Genomic DNA, 16525 nt, shown 5'->3' on the forward strand with positions numbered 1-16525 from the left:
AACACAGTAGCTACTGCATCAATAGAAACCAATGTACATGTATCTCCGTTAGTTTCACAGTAGCTACTGCATCAACAGGAACCAATGTACATGTATCTCCGATAGCAACACAGTAGCTACTGCATCAACAGGAACCAATGTACATGTATCTCTGATAGCAACACAGTAGCTACTGCATCAATAGGAACCAATGTACATGTATCTCTGATAGCAACACAGTAGCTACTGCATCAACAGGAACCAATGTACATATATCTCTGATAGAAAACACAGTAGCTACTGCATCAACAGGAACCAATGTACACGTATCTCTGATAGCAACACAGTAGCTACTGCATCAACAAGAACCAATGTACATGTATCTCCGATAGCAACACAGTAGCTACTGCATCAACAGGAACCAATGTACATGTATCTCCGATAGCAACACAGTAGCTACTGCATCACTAGGAACCAATGTACATGTATCTCTGATAGCAACACAGTAGCTACTGCATCAACAAGAACCAATGTACATGTATCTCCGATAGCAACACAGTAGCTACTGCATCAACAGGAACCAATGTACACGTATCTCTGATAGCAACACAGTAGCTACTGCATCAATAGGAACCAATGTACATGTATCTCCGATAGCAACACAGTAGCTACTGCATCAACAGGAACCAATGTACATGTATCTCCGATAGCAACACAGTAGCTACTGCATCACTAGGAACCAATGTACATGTATCTCTGATAGCAACACAGTAGCTACTGCATCAACAAGAACCAATGTACATGTATCTCCGATAGCAACACAGTAGCTACTGCATCAACAGGAACCAATGTACATGTATCTCCGATAGCAACACAGTAGCTACTGCATCACTAGGAACCAATGTACATGTAAGAGAATCTGGTGCAAACAGTAACAGACCCGGTTGAAACTTGGAACCGAGAGAGAACCTGATGGAAAATGTAACAGAACTGATAGAAACTGAGAGAGAACCCTGTAGAGCGTGGGTGTTAATCTGGAAACTAATCTGGTAGCAGACCCGGTTGGAAAGAAAGAAACTGAGAGAGAACCCTGAGAGAGCGTGGGTGTTAATCTGGTAGGTGAGAGAGAACCTAGAGTGTGGGTGAGAGAGAACCCTGTAGAGTGTTTGGTGTTAATCTGGTAGAAACTGAGAGAAACTGTAGAGTGTGGGTGTTAACTGGTAGAAACTGAGAGTAGAGGGTGTTAATCTGGTAGAAACTGAGAGAGAACCCCCTGGTAGAGAAACTGAGAGTGAGTTTTGGTGTTAATCTGGTAGAAACTGAGAGAGAACCCTGTAGAGTGTGGGTGTTAATCTGGTAGAAACTGAGAGAGAACCCTGTAGAGTGTGGGTGTTAATCTGGTAGAAACTGAGAGAGAACCCTGTAGAGTGTGGGTGTTAATCTGGTAGAAACTGAGAGAGAACCCTGTAGTGTTAGTGTGGGTGTTAATCTGGTAGAAACTGAGAGAGAACCCTGTAGAGTGTGGGTGTTAATCTGGTAGAAACTGAGAGAGAACCCTGTAGAGTGTGGGTGTTAATCTGGTAGAAACTGAGAGAGAACCCTGTAGAGTGTGGGTGTTAATCTGGTAGAAACTGAGAGAGAACCCTGTAGAGTGTGGGTGTTAATCTGGTAGAAACTGAGAGAACCCTGTAGAGTGTGGGTGTTAATCTGGTAGAAACTGAGAGAGAACCCTGTAGAGTGTGGGTGTTAATCTGGTAGAAACTGAGAGAGAACCCTGTAGAGTGTGGGTGTTAATCTGGTAGAAACTGAGAGAGAACCCTGTTGAGTGTGGGTGTTAATCTGGTAGAAACTGAGAGAGAACCCTGTAGAGTGTGGGTGTTAATCTGGTAGAAACTGAGAGAGAACCCTGTAGAGTGTGGGTGTTAATCTGGTAGAAACTGAGAGAGAACCCTGTAGAGTTTTGGTGTTAATCTGGTAGAAACTGAGAGAGAACCCTGTAGAGTGTGGGTGTTAATCTGGTAGAAACTGAGAGAGAACCCGGTAGAGCGTGGGTGTTAATCTGGTAGAAACTGAGAGAGAACCCTGTAGAGTGTGGGTGTTAATCTGGTAGAAACTGAGAGAGAACCCTGTAGAGTGTGGGTGTTAATCTGGTAGAAACTGAGAGAGAACCCTGTAGAGTGTGGGTGTTAATCTGGTAGAAACTGAGAGAGAGAACCCTGTAGAGTGTGGGTGTTAATCTGGTAGAAACTGAGAGAGAACCCTGTAGAGTGTGGGTGTTAATCTGGTAGAAACTGAGAGAGAACCCTGTAGAGTGTGGGTGTTAATCTGGTAGAAACTGAGAGAGAACCCTGTAGAGTGTGGGTGTTAATCTGGTAGAAACTGAGAGAGAACCCTGTAGAGCGTGGGTGTTAATCTGGTAGAAACTGAGAGAGAACCCTGTAGAGTGTGGGTGTTAATCTGGTAGAAACTGAGAGAGAACCCTGTAGAGTGTGGGTGTTAATCTGGTAGAAACTGAGAGAGAACCCTGTAGAGTGTGGGTGTTAATCTGGTAGAAACTGAGAGAGAACCCTGTAGAGTGTGGGTGTTAATCTGGTAGAAACTGAGAGAGAACCCTGTAGAGTGTGGGTGTTAATCTGGTAGAAACTGAGAGAGAACCCTGTAGAGTGTGGGTGTTAATCTGGTAGAAACTGAGAGAACCCTGTAGAGTGTGGGTGTTAATCTGGTAGAAACTGAGAGAGAACCCTGTAGAGTGTGGGTGTTAATCTGGTAGAAACTGAGAGAGAACCCTGTAGAGTGTGGGTGTTAATCTGGTAGAAACTGAGAGAGAACCCTGTAGAGTGTGGGTGTTAATCTGGTAGAAACTGAGAGAGAACCCTGTAGAGCGTGGGTGTTAATCTGGTAGAAACTGAGAGAGAACCCTGTAGAGTGTGGGTGTTAATCTGGTAGAAACTGAGAGAGAACCCTGTTGAGTGTGGGTGTTAATCTGGTAGAAACTGAGAGAGAACCCTGTAGAGTGTGGGTGTTAATCTGGTAGAAACTGAGAGAGAACCCTGTAGAGTGTGGGTGTTAATCTGGTAGAAACTGAGAGAGAACCCTGTAGAGTGTGGGTGTTAATCTGGTAGAAACTGAGAGAGAGAACCCTGTAGAGTGTTGGTGTTAATCTGGTAGAAACTGAGAGAGAAGAACCCTGTAGAGTGTGGGTGTTAATCTGGTAGAAACTGAGAGAGAACCCTGTAGAGTGTGGGTGTTAATCTGGTAGAAACTGAGAGAGAGAACCCTGTTGAGTGTGGGTGTTAATCTGGTAGAAACTGAGAGAACCCTGTAGAGTGTGGGTGTTAATCTGGTAGAAACTGAGAGAGAACCCTGTAGAGTGTGGGTGTTAATCTGGTAGAAACTGAGAGAACCCTGTAGAGTGTGGGTGTTAATCTGGTAGAAACTGAGAGAGAACCCTGTTGAGTGTGGGTGTTAATCTGGTAGAAACTGAGAGAGAGAACCCTGTAGAGTGTGGGTGTTAATCTGGTAGAAACTGAGAGAGAGAACCCTGTAGAGTTTGGGTGTTAATCTGGTAGAAACTGAGAGAGAACCCTGTAGAGTGTGGGTGTTAATCTGGTAGAAACTGAGAGAGAACCCTGTAGAGTGTGGGTGTTAATCTGGTAGAAACTGAGAGAGAACCCTGTAGAGTGTGGGTGTTAATCTGGTAGAAACTGAGGAGAGAACCCTGTTGAGTGTGGGTGTTAATCTGGTAGAAACTGAGAGAACCCTGTAGAGTGTGGGTGTTAATCTGGTAGAAACTGAGAGAGAACCCTGTAGAGTGTGGGTGTTAATCTGGTAGAAACTGAGAGAGAACCCTGTAGAGTGTGGGTGTTAATCTGGTAGAAACTGAGAGAGAACCCTGTAGAGTGTGGGTGTTAATCTGGTAGAAACTGAGAGAGAACCCAGAGTGTGGGTGTTAATCTGGTAGAAACTGAGAGAGAACCCTGTAGAGTGTGGGTGTTAATCTGGTAGAAACTGAGAGAGAACCCTGTAGAGTTTGGGTGTTAATCTGGTAGAAACTGAGAGAGAACCCTGTAGAGTGTGGGTGTTAATCTGGTAGAAACTGGAGAGAGAACCCTGTAGAGTGTGGGTGTTAATCTGGTAGAAACTGAGAGAGAACCCTGTAGAGTGTGGGTGTTAATCTGGTAGAAACTGAGAGAGAACCCTGTAGAGTGTGGGTGTTAATCTGGTAGAAACTGAGAGAGAACCCTGTAGAGTGTGGGTGTTAATCTGGTAGAAACTGAGAGAGAACCCTGTTGAGTGTGGGTGTTAATCTGGTAGAAACTGAGAGAGAACCCTGTAGAGTGTGGGTGTTAATCTGGTAGAAACTGAGAGAGAACCCTGTTGAGTGTGGGTGTTAATCTGGTAGAAACTGAGAGAGAACCCTGTAGAGTGTGGGTGTTAATCTGGTAGAAACTGAGAGAGAACCCTGTAGAGTGTGGGTGTTAATCTGGTAGAAACTGAGAGAGAACCCTGTAGAGTGTGGGTGTTAATCTGGTAGAAACTGAGAGAGAACCCTGTAGAGTGTGGGTGTTAATCTGGTAGAAACTGAGAGAGAACCCTGTAGAGTGTGGGTGTTAATCTGGTAGAAACTGAGAGAGAACCCTGTAGAGTGTGGGTGTTAATCTGGTAGAAACTGAGAGAGAACCCTGTAGAGTGTGGGTGTTAATCTGGTAGAAACTGAGGAGAGAGAACCCTGTAGAGTGTGGGGTGTTAATCTGGTAGAAACTGAGAGAGAACCCTGTAGAGTGTGGGTGTTAATCTGGTAGAAACTGAGAGAGAACCCTGTAGAGTGTGGGTGTTAATCTGGTAGAAACTGAGAGAGAACCCTGTAGGAGTGTGGGTGTTAATCTGGTAGAAACTGAGAGAGAACCCTGTTGAGTGTGGGTGTTAATCTGGTAGAAACTGAGAGAGAGAACCCTGTAGAGTGTGGGTGTTAATCTGGTAGAAACTGAGAGAACCCTGTAGAGTGTGGGTGTTAATCTGGTAGAAACTGAGAGAGAACCCTGTGGAGGTGTGGGTGTTAATCTGGTAGAAACTGAGAGAGAACCCTGTGAGAGTGTGGGTGTTAATCTGGTAGAAACTGAGAGAGAACCCTGTAGAGTGTGGGTGTTAATCTGGTAGAAACTGAGAGAACCCTGTAGAGTGTGGGTGTTAATCTGGTAGAAACTGAGAGAACCCTGTAGAGTGTGGGTGTTAATCTGGTAGAAACTGAGAGAGAACCCTGTAGAGTGTGGGTGTTAATCTGGTAGAAACTGAGAGAGAACCCTGTAGAGAGTGTGGGTGTTAATCTGGTAGAAACTGAGAGAGAGAACCCTGTAGAGTGTGGGTGTTAATCTGGTAGAAACTGAGAGAGAACCCTGTAGAGTGTGGGTGTTAATCTGGTAGAAACTGAGAGAGAACCCTGTAGAGTGTGGGTGTTAATCTGGTAGAAACTGAGAGAGAACCCTGTAGAGTTTTGGTGTTAATCTGGTAGAAACTGAGAGAGAACCCTGTAGAGTGTGGGTGTTAATCTGGTAGAAACTGAGAGAGAACCCTGTAGAGTGTGGGTGTTAATCTGGTAGAAACTGAGAGAACCCTGTAGAGTGTGGGTGTTAATCTGGTAGAAACTGAGAGAGAACCCTGTAGAGTGTGGGTGTTAATCTGGTAGAAACTGAGAGAGAACCCTGTAGAGTGTGGGTGTTAATCTGGTAGAAACTGAGAGAGAACCCTGTAGAGTGTGGGTGGGTAGAAACTGAGAGAGAAGAAGAGTGTGGGTGTTAATCTGGTAGAAAGAGAGAACCCTGTAGAGTGTGGGTGTTAATCTGGTAGAAACTGAGAGAGAACCCTGTAGAGTGTGGGTGTTAATCTGGTAGAAACTGAGAGAGAACCCTGTAGAGTGTGGGTGTTAATCTGGTAGAAACTGAGAGAGAACCCTGTAGAGTGTGGGTGTTAATCTGGTAGAAACTGAGAGAGAACCCTGTAGAGTGTGGGTGTTAATCTGGTAGAAACTGAGAGAGAACCCTGTAGAGTGTGGGTGTTAATCTGGTAGAAACTGAGAGAGAACCCTGTAGAGTGTGGGTGTTAATCTGGTAGAAACTGAGAGAGAAGAGTTAATCTGGTAGAAACTGAGAGAGAACCCTGTAGAGTGTGGGTGTTAATCTGGTAGAAACTGAGAGAGAACCCTGTAGAGTGTGGGTGTTAATCTGGTAGAAACTGAGAGAGAACCCTGTAGAGTGTGGGTGTTAATCTGGTAGAAACTGAGAGAGAACCCTGTAGAGTGTGGGTGTTAATCTGGTAGAAACTGAGAGAGAACCCTGTAGAGAGTGTGGGTGTTAATCTGGTAGAAACTGAGAGAGAACCCTGTAGAGTGTGGGTGTTAATCTGGTAGAAACTGAGAGAGAGAACCCTGTAGGAGTGTGGGTGTTAATCTGGTAGAAACTGAGAGAGAACCCTGTAGAGTGTGGGTGTTAATCTGGTAGAAACTGAGAGAGAACCCTGTAGAGTGTGGGTGTTAATCTGGTAGAAACTGAGAGAGAACCCTGTAGAGTGTGGGTGTTAATCTGGTAGAAACTGAGAGAGAACCCTGTAGAGTGTGGGTGTTAATCTGGTAGAAACTGAGAGAGAACCCTGTTGAGTGTGGGTGTTAATCTGGTAGAAACTGAGAGAGAACCCTGTAGAGTGTGGGTGTTAATCTGGTAGAAACTGAGAGAAGAACCCTGTAGAGTGTGGGTGTTAATCTGGTAGAAACTGAGAGAGAACCCTGTAGAGTGTGGGTGTTAATCTGGTAGAAACTGAGAGAGAACCCTGTAGAGTGTGGGTGTTAATCTGGTAGAAACTGAGAGAACCCTGTAGAGTGTGGGTGTTAATCTGGTAGAAACTGAGAGAGAACCCTGTAGAGTGTGGGTGTTAATCTGGTAGAAACTGAGAGAGAACCCTGTAGAGTGTGGGTGTTAATCTGGTAGAAACTGTGTGGGTGTTAATCTGGTAGAAACTGAGAGAGAGAGTGTGGGTGTTAATCTGGTAGAAACTGAGAGAGAGAACCCTGTAGAGTGTGGGTGTTAATCTGGTAGAAACTGAGAGGAGAGACCCTGTAGAGTGTGGGTGTTAATCTGGTAGAAACTGAGAGAGAACCCTGTAGAGTGTGGGTGTTAATCTGGTAGAAACTGAGAGAACCCTGTAGAGTGTGGGTGTTAATCTGGTAGAAACTGAGAGAGAACCCTGTAGAGCGTGGGTGTTAATCTGGTAGAAACTGAGAGAGAACCCTGTAGAGTGTGGGTGTTAATCTGGTAGAAACTGAGAGAGAAACCTGTAGAGGTGTGGGTGTTAATCTGGTAGAAACTGAGAGAGAACCCTGTAGAGTGTGGGTGTTAATCTGGTAGAAACTGAGAGAGAACCCTGTAGAGTGTGGGTGTTAATCTGGTAGAAACTGAGAGAGAACCCGGTAGAGCGTGGGTGTTAATCTGGTAGAAACTGAGAGAGAACCCTGTAGAGCGTGGGTGTTAATCTGGTAGAAACTGAGAGAGAACCCTGTAGAGTGTGGGTGTTAATCTGGTAGAAACTGAGAGAGAACCCTGTAGAGTGTGGGTGTTAATCTGGTAGAAACTGAGAGAGAACCCTGTAGAGAGTGGGTGTTAATCTGGTAGAAACTGAGAGAGAACCCGGTAGAGCGTGGGTGTTAATCTGGTAGAAACTGAGAGAGAACCCTGTAGAGTGTGGGTGTTAATCTGGTAGAAACTGAGAGAGAACCCTGTAGAGTGTGGGTGTTAATCTGGTAGAAACTGAGAGAGAGAACCCTGTAGAGTGTGGGTGTTAATCTGGTAGAAACTGAGAGAGAACCCTGTAGAGCGTGGGTGTTAATCTGGTAGAAACTGAGAGAGAACCCTGTTAGAGTGTGGGTGTTAATCTGGTAGAAACTGAGAGAGAACCCTGTAGAGTGTGGGTGTTAATCTGGTAGAAACTGAGAGAGAACCCTGTAGAGCGTGGGTGTTAATCTGGTAGAAACTGAGAGAGAACCCTGTAGAGTGTGGGTGTTAATCTGGTAGAAACTGAGAGAGAACCCTGTAGAGTGTGGGTGTTAATCTGGTAGAAACTGAGAGAGAACCCTGTAGAGTGTGGGTGTTAATCTGGTAGAAACTGAGAGAGAACCCGGTAGAGCGTGGGTGTTAATCTGGTAGAAACTGAGAGAGAACCCTGTAGAGTGTGGGTGTTAATCTGGTAGAAACTGAGAGAGAACCCTGTAGAGTGTGGGTGTTAATCTGGTAGAAACTGAGAGAGAACCCGGTAGAGCGTGGGTGTTAATCTGGTAGAAACTGAGAGAGAACCCTGTAGAGTGTGGGTGTTAATCTGGTAGAAACTGGACAGAAGAACCGGGCAGAAAGTGGACGAAATGAGGGTCGGAACTAGGGGAAAACTAGGAAAGCAATATTTCAGAAAGAAAACCGTCACTGTCCGTGGAAAGGAATTTTTTTCTCCCAGCGATGTTATTGAATACAAATGACACGTTTTTCAGGTTTCTATCAAATGGTCAATATACTTTATCCCCGAGAATGCTGCCCCCACTACAGGTAGGACTGTATAACATAATGTCGCCTGATTATACCTTGAGAAGCAGTTTATGCACTTTATGGTTAATGTAATTTTGTAACCAAATTCTCTGTTCAGTAAAATATGATCTACACAGGAAAGCAATCAGCCTTGTCATAATAAGGGGTCACACTTTTGTTGAAAATCAAGTGCAATTAGAGAACCCAGTGGTCTAAGAATCTGATACATGTATGTCTATATAAGCACTTTCATGAGTAAAAGGGATTTCCTTCTTCTTGTAGCAATATAATTGGCTAAAACTCATCACAACCATATCTACATTCCATGGGCTACGGCCACTACAAACTGCTGTATAACACTGAACACATATTAAACGTTTCTTGTAATGATCTGTTTATTTTTAAAACAGACAATGAGGGACAGCCTATGTTCTATTCATTTGGACACAACATCGCAAAGTACACAGTCTTCTTCTTTGTCTTAGAAAGCAGATGCAATAAGATTAAAAATAGGTTAAACAAATTGAAAGTAGCAATTTCTTTCCTGAATAAAAATGGTAATCAGTAACTAGTAAGCTATATCAAATCCTTTCAAAACTTCTCAATAGCATATGACAAATATGTGAACCAGTCCACGGAAAGACCGAAATGCAGGCCTGTATTAGGACTAGGGCACTGCACAAACTAGAACACGATAACAATTAATGTTTAATATCAATAACGGTTAACATTGAATATCAAATAGACAACTTTTCTTTGAAAGCACCTAAATAAAAAGCGAATTCTAAACCGTTAAAACATCTGGAGCTACTGACACTACTGATGTAAAATGTCCGAAATGCCTACAACCAATTAAAAAGATGTAAAGGAAAAAGTCAAACCAGCTATTATATGGTCTCTGGTCAAACCATTTCTACACTTTGCAAATTGGTTGAGAAACACACATTTGAGATCAGTATGAAATACAAACAGTACACAAGCTGCAGCAGGTCCCCGGTAATGTGTTTGCAGTGCAATATCCATGTTGTCAACATCATATAAAGTTTATCACTGACGCGACTTATATGATCAGAGCCAAAACTGTGATATGCAAGCATGTTGCTACTAGCTGGTTCATCTGTACTGGGATTTATTGAAGAATATCACGAAGGCTGATATATTCCCAGTAAAGTGTAAAACATATTGCTTTCAGGGTCAGATGAAGATGATGAAGTTTTTATTTGAAGCTACCTTTATCATGTACTGACGATTCTTACACTTACTCCAAATCCAAATCTTATAATATCAGAAGAATTTTGGTGTAAGACTGCGATACAAAGTGTACACATGTTCATACATATTATAGGTATCTGAAACAATAACACCAGTACACAATCCGTTTTACACAATACACAGAATAGCAACACTTTATGTGTACATTTATACATCAAGATCTTATAAACTTGGCCAAAGTTATGCAAATAGTATAAACAAAGTCAAATTACACCTATATAAGAAAAAGAAAGTTCAAATACTTCAAGAGTTGTTTATAATGATATATGGCATTATCTGCATTCATTGTTCAACAAACATACCTTCTACACGGTCTACTTGAGTCTTTCATTCTTTAGGCTACATAGCAGCATGGGTGGCAGCAATATTGTTTGATTTTGTCGAGTTATGTCATTTTACAACTCTATATGTATCAAGCCAAGTGAATTCAGCTGTTTCTCCATGAGCTGTAAAGTCTAACAGCTGCCTATTTATTGCGGCTATCATAATTTCTTTTACTGAAAGGAAACTATGAATGAAGTACAACGAACCTGTGTCATATAGAGGGGGCATTAAAAACCTCAGAGTCGAATCGTAAAATAATGTTGTGTGCGTAGCCCCATATTGTTTACAGCAAATAACACCATCAGATATATTTGAACTCTATGTTGTTATTTCATATATTTTATGAACATTGGAATATATCCTAAATTATGTGAAAGTTTGTTTAATGTGTCTACAGAAAACAAACGTTTAGGACAAACTAAATCATCTACCACTAACAGCAGTGAATCGGAAAGACGAACAAGTAACTGGACCTGTGAAAGTATTTCAGATTAGTTTAGTTATACATATAAAATGAAATATCTCCTAAGGTCAAGTTACTAACTGATCCATTCAGTCAACATACCAAATATTAAAATAGGGGCTACGAACATTTGTTTTCCAGTGCCACAGTTGTTGAAGAAACAACTCCATCCTGAGATTAGTTGATTGTGATAACCTGTACACTATACTGAAGCACAACATGGTCAGGAATGGTTGGTTTCTAACATAGCAATGGGGCTAGCAACTGATAAACACATGTACAAAAAAGGCAATATCTGACTCTCACCTACCTCTATAATGAAGATTATACATGCTTGCTACGTTACATAACAATCATGCTATATTTGTGAAGTTGCTATTCCAAATGTTGGAAAAAACAACAGCAATACTTTGTCACCCCTGATGATAAAGTTAAAACATAGGAAAAATTCGTTATGTGCGTGCGTGCGTGTGGTCTGGTGTAGGTCTACTTCAGATGAATAATAATGATGATAATGATTTGTAAGTAATGGCAGTGCGCAAATTCCAGTGACTGTAAAGTATTCCTAAAAACGCTTCATCTACCCTGTTCACCCGATCCAGAAGTCCCCTCGCTCAAAAAGTCCAGTATAAGTTACTATGTGGGGGTCGATTCTCTTGTGGAACCCCACCGGGGTTGTTGCCTCTACAGATAGGGCGATTGCAGACAGCTGCAGCAGTGTACAGAGATACGGTGTGGTGGTGCACAGAGATACGGTGACCGCAGCTACAAATGTTACATCTGATATGCTTGTTGTGTGTTCTATATATTCACGTCAATATGTGAGAAGTCGTGAATTCAGACTCACCCTGACCCGGAAATCTTATAATATCAGCTATTTTCGGCATTCAAACTTATGATCAAATTTACTTCAAAGTAAAACGTCACTGTTCTCATATGGTTTACGACTTATAATAGTTGTATGGACGTTTACTGTCTGCACTACTCCTGGAAGTACTAACTATTCTAGAGACATGTCTGCAGTACCGTAACGAGCTCTGCTGCTTACGGATGTCCTTTTCTAATTGCTCTAAGCCTAAAGTTATTTTCGATCATTAAGTAAATAATACATTTATTGTTGTCTTATGCTGGAGTATATTTGTAACGCCTGACTGACCACAAACGTCTAGTCGTGTGTAATGGCACTTCATTTTAACATGTTTAAAATGATATATGAAATGCATTAGTATATTCGCTTTGTAATGGTACGTTTTACATGCTAAGGATTAAAAGTTGACATCTGTATACTCGTGTCAAAAACAAACAATAATACATTAAAGCATACCTTAAAATGAAGCATCATCATTCCTCTGTATATGAGCATGAGTAAAATCCAAGCTCGTAAACATAACTGTATTTATAGCGGTAGACATGGTGAGAACTATTTGATGTTATAAGTGTTTATACAACTGCACTGCTGCTTTCGTTAATGGCTAATATTCAAGACAAGGAAGTCGAACCTGTTTTAAAAAAGATACATTTTTATTGACCCATGGATCCAGGATATTATACATTGGTCAATAAATAATGTTTATTTGTACAGTACTGATTTGTAGAGATCAAAGCTAGGCTTCGAATTCCTGTGATTAATTCATTACAGCAAGTCAAGTAGCATAATGCATGATGACTTACACTTTCCAATTGTATGTAATGTTGATGCACTTTGCCTTCTGTCTATCAAATTTAATCATACAGTCTTAGAACATTAGAAAGTCCAGGAAATCTTTCTAAGTGGACTCGTTAATTGTCAGCGATTAGGACCACATAATGCCGATGATTGAGAAGCGCGACGGAACCAAAATGTTGAACATGGTCGACTGGTTACATTTCATTTCATACTTCTCATGACAACATCGCGAACATTTTCACGGGAAGGTTGGGGAGTAAAAATGCATTGAAAAGCTAATCTAAATTTCAATGGTGACTGGACATCTTACTTAAAACATTTTTTATGTGTGAACTTCGCGGGAGAAGTGAGGAAAATTATGTGCGAGTGTGCGTGAGTGAGTGTGCAATGTCAAATACATGTATGTGATATAACATGCTATACACACACATATATGCTGCGATACGAATTTATAGATATGCTTATATTGATTCTTGTCTTGGTTTAAAATGAAACGCATACATCGAGTCGGGGCCACTTCGAGATCAATAGTCTCTGTTGTTTAATACAAGAAAGAAAACATAATAATAGGGTCAAGTTGCATGTGCCTTTCACAACAGTCGTAACTTCCACAAACACTGTGATAGCCTGGCTGATTATTGTAACATGTGATTAATATATTGCAGGAATAACGTTTGTTTCGATTTTTGTTGCTTAAATTTAGTGTTTGATATTTTAATTGACATATTCCTTATCATTTATAGTTTTATCAAGCAGGCAATACATTAAATCTATCTGTAAACCTAGAAATACATTCTAATTTCAGAAAACATGAGTAGACGAAACTAGGATTATAGCTGGGGCTATTTCTTGCTTGTGTATCCTATAGCATCCTTGATCATCTCCAGGGTAGATACCTTACGAGTGATCATAACGTATACCCTGGAGATTATCGAGGATGATCCTATAGTTAACACAAAACTACTTATTAATATAGAAAAAATACACATCAGACAGATGGGATAAATACATGCGAGGTGTCATAATATAGTATGACATAACATAATAAAGTATAGCTGCAGGTTAATTTAATCTGATGATTTTACAGCGACAGATTATAAAACATCTAGTCTCTGAAATAAACATATTTTACAGAAAAAAAGTTTTCTGAATTATATTAATAAATTACAATAAAAAGAAACCTGAAATTATGGTAATCTAGAATTGCCACACATTCTACTTTGCATATGATGCATTGGGTATATTTATTTCAGGGTCTGTATGACAGAATATGTCTTAAATTACAAGTGTTTTCAACTATTTGTTTTGTTGTTGGTGAAAATCAAGGTGTCAAATTGTCGATATGTTCCTGCCTGTGGTCATTATATGCTGGATGCTGGTCTCTAATGTTGGAGCTGTACGGGTAAGTGTATAATAATGCAGCAGCTAATATATAATCCCATTTCTACCAGTGAGAGGTTTTTTTATTATTTATCTCTGGAATCATTTGTGTGGTAAAAGAACACCATTATGTTAGACAAATATGATTACTCAGCATTCGAAGCCTACCTAGCGTTCACGGGATCACGCTGAATGAGTGGCAATACAAAGTCGAGGGCTTAGCCATGAATTCAGCTAATCCGTATAGTGTACTACATTTTCGACCATTGATATAATATATGAGCAACGAATAGGTGTTCTTCATGAATATGTATTTTATGACAACTGCCCAATCGATGTCGCCGTACCAATATGACCACGATGTCTCATAATATCTGCACATGAATGAATTATAAGTACATCTGCACCACGACACACAAATAAAGATTACTAAAACAGAGAATACAATGCAATGTGTATTTATATGACATACCTGTATTTCAATGTTCAATATATCCGCGATATGACTTGTCACCATAATCAGGTACGTTTCTGTGACGCTTGGGTTCAACAAGGTCAAAATCAAGCTTTGATGTCACGTGATAAAAAACGGGGAATCACCTAAAACTAACTGGGTCGATTCTAACCAATCAAAATTGATTATGCTTGACGTCACATTCGCGCAAAAACGAGGACGAGAGGTAGAGTGTTGTTTCTAAACCAAGGCAGAATGGCTATATAAAGAAGAAAGAACGGTCTTATCAATTAAAAATGTGTCAGTGTAGTATTTGTTGGCTAAATATTGCTATATAATTATTGTTGATCTTTTGCATTCATATTTGATATATCTAGCGTTTGGAAATTTTATATTAAAGTTATGCAAGATGAGAAACTAGGAATTATATTTTAGACTGACCAAATTGAATTTATCGATATATATTAACAGTGACGAAGAGAAGGCAATATTCATCACGTTATAGGTTATCTATTTACGGTTTGTACATTCAGATGAGGGGTGGGGGAGAGTGTCGCATCTCTCAACTTCCTGTTTCCAAATGTCACACCCGTAATATCTTATCAATTGGTGGTTTTTTAACTTACGTGGAATAGTAACAGTTTCAGAGAAGTACGCAGAGGTAACTCACCAGTTCCAGGAAACACGTCTCGGGGTCATATATGGTGGTTGAATATCATTCCGTATTGATGAGCAACCACATGGTGGTGGAATATTATTCCGTATTGATGAGCAACCACATGGTGGTGGAATATTATTCCGTATTGATGAGCAACCACATGGTGGTGGAATATTATTCCGTATTGATGAGCAACCACATGGTGGTGGAATAGTATTGATGAGAAACCACATGGTGGTGGAATAGTATTGATGAGCAACCACATGGTGGTGGAATATCATTCCGTATTGATGAGCAACCACATGGTGGTGGAATATCATTCCGTATTGATGAGAAACCACATGGTGGTGGAATATTATTCCGTATTGATGAGCAACCACATGGTGGTGGAATATTATTCCGTATTGATGAGCAACCACGTGGTGGTGGAATATTATTCCGTATTGATGAGCAACCACGTGGTGGTGGAATATCATTCCGTATTGATGAGCAGCCACATGGTGGTGGAATATCATTCCGTATTGATGAGCAACCACATGGTGGTGGAATATCATTCCGTATTGATGAGCAACCACATGGTGGTGGAATATCATTCCGTATTGATGAGCAACCACATGGTGGTGGAATATCATTCCGTATTGATGAGCAACCACATGGTGGTGGAATATCATTCCGTATTGATGAGAAACCACATGGTGGTGGAATATCATTCCGTATTGATGAGCAACCACATGGTGGTGGAATATCAATCCGTATTGATGAGCAACCACATGGTGGTGGAATATTATTCCGTATTGATGAGCAAGCACATGGTGGTGGAATATCATTCCGTATTGATGAGCAACCACATGGTGGTGGAAATATTCCATTCCGATATATTGATGATGAGCAACCACATGGTGGTGGAATATTATTCCGTATTGATGAGCAACCACATGGTGGTGGAATATTATTCCGTATTGATGAGCAACCACATGGTGGTGGAATATCATTCCGTATTGATGAGCAACCACATGGTGGTGGAATATCATTCCGTATTTGATGAGCAACCACATGGTGGTGGAATATCATTCCGTATTGCTGAGCAACCACATGGTGGTGGAATATCATTCCGTATTGATGAGCAAGCACATGGTGGTGGAATATCATTCCGTATTGATGAGCAACCACATGGTGGTGGAATATCGTTCTGTATTGATGAGCAGCCACATGGTGGTGGGATATCATTCCGTTTTGATGAGCAGCCACATGGTGGTGGAATATCATTCCGTATTGATGAGCAACCACATGGTGGTGGAATATTATTCCGTATTGATGAGCAAGCACATGGTGGTGGAATATCATTCCGTATTGATGAGCAACCACATGGTGGTGGAATATCATTCCGAATATTGATGAACAACCACATGGTGGTGGAATATTATTCCGTATTGATGAGCAACCACATGGTGGTGGAATATCATTCCGTATTGATGAGCAACCACATGGTGGTGGAATATTATTCCGTATTGATGAGCAACCACATGGTGGTGGAATATTATTCCGTATTGATGAGCAAGCACATGGTGGTGGAATATCATTCCGTATTGATGAGCAACCACATGGTGGTGGAATATCATTCCGTATTGATGAGCAACCACATGGTGGTGGAATATTATTCCGTATTGATGAGCAACCACATGGTGGTGGAATATCATTCCGTATTGATGAGCAAGCACATGGTGGTGGAATATCATTCCGTATTGATGAGCAACCACATGGTGGTGGAATA

The 16525-nt window shown here is 41.1% G+C and overlaps 1 long non-coding RNA gene across 1 annotated transcript in view; it reads right to left on the minus strand.

Moving 5' to 3' along the window:
* Positions 1-14226, minus strand: part of LOC124288895 — a 65712-nt gene extending 51486 nt beyond the window's left edge. Inside the window, exon 1 of the long non-coding RNA XR_006901541.1 lies at positions 14115-14226. This is a non-coding gene — a long non-coding RNA (uncharacterized LOC124288895). The remainder of the gene's footprint in view (positions 1-14114) is intronic.
* Positions 14227-16525: the final 2299 nt, after the last annotated feature.

Source organism: Haliotis rubra, unplaced genomic scaffold (assembly GCF_003918875.1).
Source record: "Haliotis rubra isolate DU_JTF1 unplaced genomic scaffold, ASM391887v1 Scf428, whole genome shotgun sequence".
In the NCBI taxonomy this organism is placed as follows: Eukaryota; Metazoa; Mollusca; class Gastropoda; order Lepetellida; family Haliotidae; genus Haliotis; species Haliotis rubra.